This window comes from Pteropus vampyrus, unplaced genomic scaffold (genome assembly GCF_000151845.1).
Source record: "Pteropus vampyrus isolate Shadow unplaced genomic scaffold, Pvam_2.0 Scaffold300, whole genome shotgun sequence".
Classification (NCBI taxonomy): domain Eukaryota; kingdom Metazoa; phylum Chordata; class Mammalia; order Chiroptera; family Pteropodidae; genus Pteropus; species Pteropus vampyrus.
In genome coordinates, this window is record NW_011889081.1 from 855,400 (window position 1) to 863,275 (window position 7,876).

The following is a 7,876-nucleotide window of genomic DNA, read 5'->3' on the forward strand; positions in this document are numbered from 1 at the left end:
TACTGAGCATGGGCACACCCCAAAACACACCTGTGTACTAGAGCATGTATTAAAGGTGGACATTGCTTTTTAGAAAAAGCTGTACTTTGAAAACACAAAGTGTTTTGTAAATAACTTCTTTGAGCTAACCTCAATAAAAGTATGGTTCTTTTTTAAGTGATAGCCTGAGACCCCAGGCCCTAGGGAGTCATGAAGGCCTGGGAGGGTGGGCCTTGATGACCAGCTCCTTCTGCCTCCAAACCAGAGTCAAGTTCCAAAGCCGGCTCTGACCTTCCCCCAAGGGAAGGTCAACCCTCCCTTCAGGCCCAGGGCCAGGCCCACAGCTCAGAAACACTCCTGTCATTGCCTGCCTTCTCTCAATTCTGCACCCCGCCATCTGCCACTCCATGCGCCTGCCCAGGCCTTCCTCTTTGCCCTGCCCTGGCCAATCTAAGCACAGTGAGAAATAGCTCCAACTTTGAAGTCTGGCAAAGCTGATGTGACATCCCTTCTCTGCCATGTAACCTTGAGCAAATCATTTACTTTTCCTGGGCCTCAGTTTCCTCATCTATACAATGGGATAGCAGCATCGCTTTCATAGTTCTGTTATGCAGATGATTCCTGGAATGTGCCTGCCACAGCTTGGAGAAATGGTTCTCAGGCTTGGATGAGGGGAACAGGAGAGAGCTTGATTGGGACAGAGGCTGTGCTTGCAGAATGTGGGAGCACTTCCCAAAACTTTCCAAAACCCTCAAAAATAAAGGGGCTTCATGGAAGCCCACATGGTGGGGACCTGAAGCTCAGTTTGGTAACAAAAGGACAGGCAACTTCTATCATCCAGAAGGGAACACCCAAGCTCCTGCAGGGAGAGAGTATGTGGTGAGCATTCAGTAAATGACAATGAATGTGCTAAGGGGTCTCCAGAGAAAGAGATCCAATAGGACACATGGAGACAGATATATTGCAGGAATCGGCTCACACAGTTATGGAGGTGAGAAGTCCCACGATATGCTGTCTGCAAGCTGGAGACCCAGAAAAGCTGGCGGTATAAATCACTTCGAGTCCAAAAGTTTGACAACTGGGAGGCCAACGGTATAATCCCCAGTTGGAATGCAAGCACACAAGACCTAAGCTCCCTGATGTCCGAGGGCAGAAGATGGATGTCTCAGCTTAAGCAGAGAGGATTTTCCCTCTTCCTCCACCTTTTTGTTCTATTTGCACCCTCAAGGGACTAGATGATGTCCACCCACAATCTTTACTCAGTCTACTGAATCCAATGCTAATCTCTTCCAGAGACACCCTCACAGACACACATAGAAATAATGTTTACCAGCCATAATGTTTGCCCAGTCGTTGAAACATAAAATTAATCATTACATCATCTACAAGTTACCTCTTCCATGAAGTCCTCCTTGACTTCCCAGGCCAATGTACTCACTGTACACTCGGTGTATATATCACATGGTTTGTTTTCTGGTCAATATCCCCCATTGGACTGAGAGCCCTATGAGGGAAGGGATATGTCAACTTCATCCTGCACATGACAGGTGCTCAGGACCTGGCTCTTAAATGAATGAACCCAGCAACCTCTGCCCCATAGCTATTTTCCCATCAGATTCACAAAGCAGCTGACTCCAGGCTTGGGGGGGACCCACACTACCCACGCCAGCATCTCAGAGTTGGTGTGTCACCTCGCAGGGACTGAGCACATTCTCAAAGTTAATATTAGCCCTGGGCAATGAATGTTGCAAAGTCTATACCATTTCAAAAGGATACGCCCTTTGGCTCAGCAATTATATTTCCAGGAACTAATCTTACAGATAAACCAGTGTTTTTCAACCTCACTATTGATTTGGAGCTGATCCTTCTTTGCTGCAGGAGCTGTTCCGCGCATTGCCGTATATTTAGCAGCATCCCCGGGCCTCCACCCACTAGATGCCAGTAGCACTGACTGGACCCCACATACACACACACTGTGACAATCAAAAATGTCTGTAGACATTGTCCAATGTCTCCTTGGGGGCACAATCTCCCAGGTTGAGAACCAATAGTGGTACCTAGTGCAATATAGATGAGAAACAGCCTACCTGCCCACCAGGAGTGAACTGGAAAGTAAATCATGGGACATTCATACCATGTATATTAGTTTCCTATGGCTGGTGTAACAAATGGGCCCAAACCTGGTGGCTTAAACGACACACATTTATGTTCTCACAGTTCTGGAGGTCAGAAGTCTGAGATTAGTATCACTGGGTCGAAATGAAGGTGTTAGCAGGTTGAGCTGCCTCTGGAGGCTCTAGAGAATTTGTTTCCTTGCCTTTACCACTTCTAGAGACTGCCAGCATTTCTGGGCTCATGGCCCCTTCCTCCATCTTGCTTCTGTTGTCACATTGCTTCCTGTAGTCAAATCTCCCTCTGCCTTCCTCTTATAAGGATGCTTGTGATTACATTGGACTCACTGGAATAAGCCAGGATAATCTCATCTCGAAATCCTTAATCATATTTGCAAAGTATCTTTTGTCTTATAGAATAATATAGGTTCTGGAGCAGGAATTGGATATCTTTGTGGGGCCATTCTTCCACCCACCAAACAACAGAATACAACACGGTCCTTCAAAAGAATGAAGTAAGACAAACCCGGCATAATCTCCCTTATATGTGGGCTCTAAATGAGTTGTAGTCAGAGAAACAGAGTAGAATGGTGGTTGCCAGGGGCTGGGGGTGCAGGAAATGGGGAGATATTGGTCAAAGGGTACAAACTTTCAGTTATAACATGAATAAATTCTGGAAATCTAATGTATAGCATAGTGATTATAGTTAACAATATATTATATCCTTGAAAGTTGCTAAGAGAGTAGATCTTAAATGTTCTCACCACACACACACAAAAATATAACTATGTGTTAACTAACTTTATTGCTGTAATCATTTTACAATATATTTGTATATCACCTTAAACTTACACAATGTTACCTGTCAATTATATTTTAATAAACCTAGAGGAAAAAAAAAAATAGAGACAGCTCTACAATCATTCATGTGTTCTTTCTAGGAACAGATCTCCTGGGCCCACTGTGAGCTGCTACAGAGGCTGGGGCTCAGCAGGGACAAAATTAAGTCACTGCCCTCAGGAGCTTGTACCTGGGTCAAGCAAGATGACAATAAACCAAACGAGTAAAATTCTGAGCATGTTGCATTGAGATGGGTGCTCTGGCACCAAGTAAGGCATTTAAGGAGTATAGGATTATCTAGGATTGAAGGAGTTTGGAATTATAAGGGGGTCAGGGAGGGCCAAGCTAAGAATTAGACTCTGAGTAAAAGTGTGATGGAGTAAAGGAATAAACCATAGAGATATGTGGGGGCAGAGCATTCTACACAGAAGGAAAAGAGGACTCTGCAAGTGCAAAGGCCCTGGGGCAGGAGTGTACTGGACATGTTCAGGCAAGAAGTCCTATGTGTCCAGAGCAGTATGAACCAGGGGAGAGAGGGGTAGGTTGGGTATGGAATGAAGACAGAGAGGTGGGAGAAGGGCAGGCCCACAGTCTATCCAATCTGAGTTCCCTATCATGACTCTATTGGTACAGATATTGATGGACCACCTAAGGATACTGATGAGAACACAAGGAGCAATAGAGTGCACAGTGGATGGCAGCACACGGAGCATTAAGTATCTCTGGACAGGTACTCAAGACACTGGGGCAAAAGGTTGCTTCGGGGGAGGGCAACTGGACTGCGGATCAAGAGTAGGAAGGAGATATAATTTTCACTCTATCTCCTTTTGTACTGAGTGAATGGCTTCTTAACCAGGCACGTGTATTACCTGTTCAAATTACCTATTCGAAAAACATTAGTACATTTACAATATTAGCTCTTGGCCCTGACCAGGGTCACCAGGGGGAACTGATAGTCTAACTCCTCCATCCCCCTTCCTGGTCACTCTGCTGTGGCCCTGCCCACAATTGGCATCTCCTCCAAGCTCTAATAACCTCCTCTCTTTGCATTCGCACCCTGCTGCCCACTTTTGTTCACTGGGGCAATCTTTTTTTGCGGGGAGGGTGGGGTATTATGGAAAGTGTTGGTCCTGCTCTTTGCTGATGACTTTACCTCCAGTTCTGGAAGGTCTTGCCACATCCATGGCGACTGCAGCTCATCCATGGCGACTGCAGCTCATGCGTGGCACAACTCTTGTTTATGTACTGAATAAAGGTCAGGTACAGATTTCTTCTGCATTTCTCGCCTTACACAAGAACAAAGTCCTTATCTGACACATCTTGGGATTCCCCAAGCCCAGCAAGCGTGGGTTCCAACCTTTGCCCCTTTTTAACTGCAAGACTTTAGACAAGTCACTCTACATCCCAGAATCCATTTCCCTCATGTGTGAAATGGGGATAGCAACACCAACCTCCTAAAAAGGTTGTGTGAGGACAAACCTGCTTAGAGATGCCAACATCCCATAGGAAGCAGTTTTTCTGACTGACTTGTTTTGTAGGTGGGGCGGGTTGAATTGTGCGGTACACTAAGCAGGTTCATGTCTTCATGAAATAGTCATCATATTAAATAACAATAGGGAGCTTTTTTTTTTTTTAATGGAGAATCACAAAATGAATTCCCGTGTACCTGGTACAATAAAACATCCGCCAGATTACATGGGCAAGGATGTTCATAGCAGCTTTATGCATAATAGGCCCAAACTGGAAAGGGAAAATGTCTAGTTACATGAGAGTGGATCAATTGTGCTATAGGCATACAATGCTCCCTGACAATAAAAACGAACCAACTACTGACACACGCAAGAGCTTGGATGAATCTCAGAGACACAATGATGAGTAAAAGATGCCAGACAGCAAAGAAAACATACTGTGTGGATGTCACTTATAGAGTTCAAGAACAGGAAAAATTAGTTTAAGGTAACAGATAGCAGATCAGTGGTTTTGGGCAAGAACTGGAGGAACTGATGGGGACGGAGGGCAAGAGGTAGCCTTCTAAAGTATTAAGAATGACCTATATCTTGATCTAGGTGATTACACAGATGTATAGATTTGTAAAATTTTTTCAGACATACACTTTAGATTTGTACACTTAAAAGATTTGTACACTTTACACGTTATACCTCAAGTAAAAGTTTTTTATAGAAAAATGTTTAAAATTATAATGGAAACAGTATACAGCCAATGAGGCCTGCTTAAAAATTAGCACTGCATTTATTTAAAATTATTTATGAAAACATTTGCTAGTTTTCAATACTTCAAGAATGCAAAATCCCAAGAATGACTATTTTTGTCATTGTTAAAAATGCACATTAAAACTTGCAGTCACATCTCTCTCCAACTCCTGCCCCACTTCCATGAGTAATAATGATCCAGAATTCGGTGTTATCCAAAACCCAAGCATTTCTGTACACTTTTAGTACATATGTATATATACCTACATATGTATTGTTTTGCATGTTTTTATAATTGATGGAAATGATAGCATACTGCCACTTGCTTTTTTGCTCAACATCATCTCTTGAGATTATCTGACATTCTCTTGACACCTAGTTTGTTCTTAGACTTTGCCATTACAAATACTGCTCTGAACACAGAGGTTTTTTTTTTTTTTTTTTTTTACAAAATTAGCACGTATTAAGCCTTTTATATGTGTCAGGCATTGTTTCATCTCTTCATCACAATGGAGCCTATAGCAGATGTTATCCCCATTTTGTGAGAGTTAGTCTTAATGTCTTTCTCCTTCATCCCAACCAAATCGAACACCAGGCCCTGTTGATTCTGCTTCAGGAATCTAGGTCAGCTCTCTCCCTCACTACCATCATTACTAGTATTCTCTCAACTTTGGATCATTCTAGGAGCTTCCAGCTGGTCTCACTGTTCCCCTCTGGTCTCCCTGAGATCTGTACTCCACAAAGTTTCTTATCCTATTCCGACAGTACCCTGTTTAAACCCCCAAATTCTATTGGCTTCCCACTGCTCTTAGGAAAAAATCCTCAATCCTCACCGGAGCCTCCTTCGCCCTCCTACACGATCCCACCTCTCTGGCCTCCTCTCCCAACCCTCACCCTCCGCTTCCCCTCCCGGAGAGTCAACCTGGGCCACGCTGGTTTTCCTTTCTATCCCTCAAACGCACCGTGATCTCTCAGGCATCAGGACCTTCACACCTGCGGTACCTGTGTGGAACTCTCTCCCCCAACTCCCCAGGTTAACTCTATGCTGCCTTCACACCTCCGCTCAACCGTCACTTCTTCCCTGAGGGAGTCAAGTCCCCTCTTCTATATCCCTTGGCGGCATCTATCAAAGAGGTGACTAAATTATTTGGGCAGTTATTTTGTCCACTGTATGCCTCTTTCGGTAGAATGCAGGCTCCATGAAAGCAAGCAGCTGCTCATCACTGCAGTGACCCCAGAACCTAGCCCTGCTGGCAGATGGGAAGACTCAATATGCGGCTTTACAAATATATATGTGAACGAGTAGTTTTGAACGAGTTAATGTGCCCCATTCACAGATGTGGAAACTGAGGCTCAGAGCACGCAAGGGATCTTCGCCTCAGCGACAAGGACGCCGCAGTCCTGAGACTAAAGTCTCTTTCTCCCGGCCCCCTCCCAGAGACACCTCCCACAGACACCTTCACGCCAGCGCTACACCGTCCACGGAAGATCCACGGTATTAGCCACTCCCGCGCGGTGCGGAGGGCTCTGGAAAACATACTCCACCCAACTCAGCGGCCCTGGTGACTTCCGCTTCCGGGGGGCACGGTCCTCTCGCGAGGCTTTGGAGAAGACGCGAGAGACAACTGTGGCCATTGTGGCCGCTGCGGAGGCAGCTGGCGATAGCTGGTCTGGGCTAGATCTCTGTTGTCCCATCTTGGACGCAGACTTTGTGCGCCGCGCTGCTGCTCTTCGCAGCCGGGCGCCGCGGCTCTCTCCTGGGTGCAGAGGTTGACTCTCCGGGAGGGGAAGCGACTCGCGTACGGTCGCAGCCAGCGGGGCAGGGGCGGGTCGCAAATGATGACCGCCACCCATACCTGGACGTTGGCAGTGGGGTCGCGGGGGCGCCCCAGACAGGGAAACTCCGGTGAGCGAGTTCGCCAGAGAGGACAAGGAGAGAGAATCATGTGTAGAGCTGACTGAGGCCTTCCGATACCTGGGCTATTTTCACGGGCTAAGGTGCATTAACCTGGTACTTAGGAGCTGGGGTTCTGGAATTAAAGATGTGGGTGGGTCCCAATTCCATTTCTGTCACTTCCTAACTATGTTACCCTTCGTGAGTTCAATACTTAAAACTCCCAGAGCCTCAGGTTTTTCTTTTCTTACCCTGTAGAGATAATCACAGTACTTCTATTATTACTAAATTAGGAAAAAACGGAGTGCAAATGTTTATTGCCTGGTGCTCAGGAGTCGATGGCTATTATTTAGAAGGAAGCAGGCAGGGACTGTTTCGGTCTGGAAATTGTTGGTTTGGGAAGGGCGGGCTGCACCTTGACCTGAGAGGCTTTATCTTCTAGAGAGAGGGTAGGCAAAGACCCTTGGCATCTCTCTTGCAGCCTTATCTTGAACAACTTCTGCCTTTAGAAATGAGAACCCCAAAGGGCACGTCGGGCTTCTCCAGAGCAGTCTTCCTGTCAGGGTAGGGAGCCTGTTTACCCTGGAAGTGGTGGCAAAGATTATCTTCTTGACAGACTCTACTCAGGCTCTTCTGAACTCTATTAGGTCCTGACTTTGGGAATTCCATGTTCATCTCTGGATTGTCCAGTTTTAGCAAGAATCCTGATAAGTCAGTTTAGCCAGAACGCCTCACCCTCAATATCTGATTGGGTTCCTCAACCTCTAGCATCCCTCAGGTAATGGCTAATCACCTTGATCTGCCTTCAACAAGAATCCCCTCTTATTAATCCCCACTCCCTC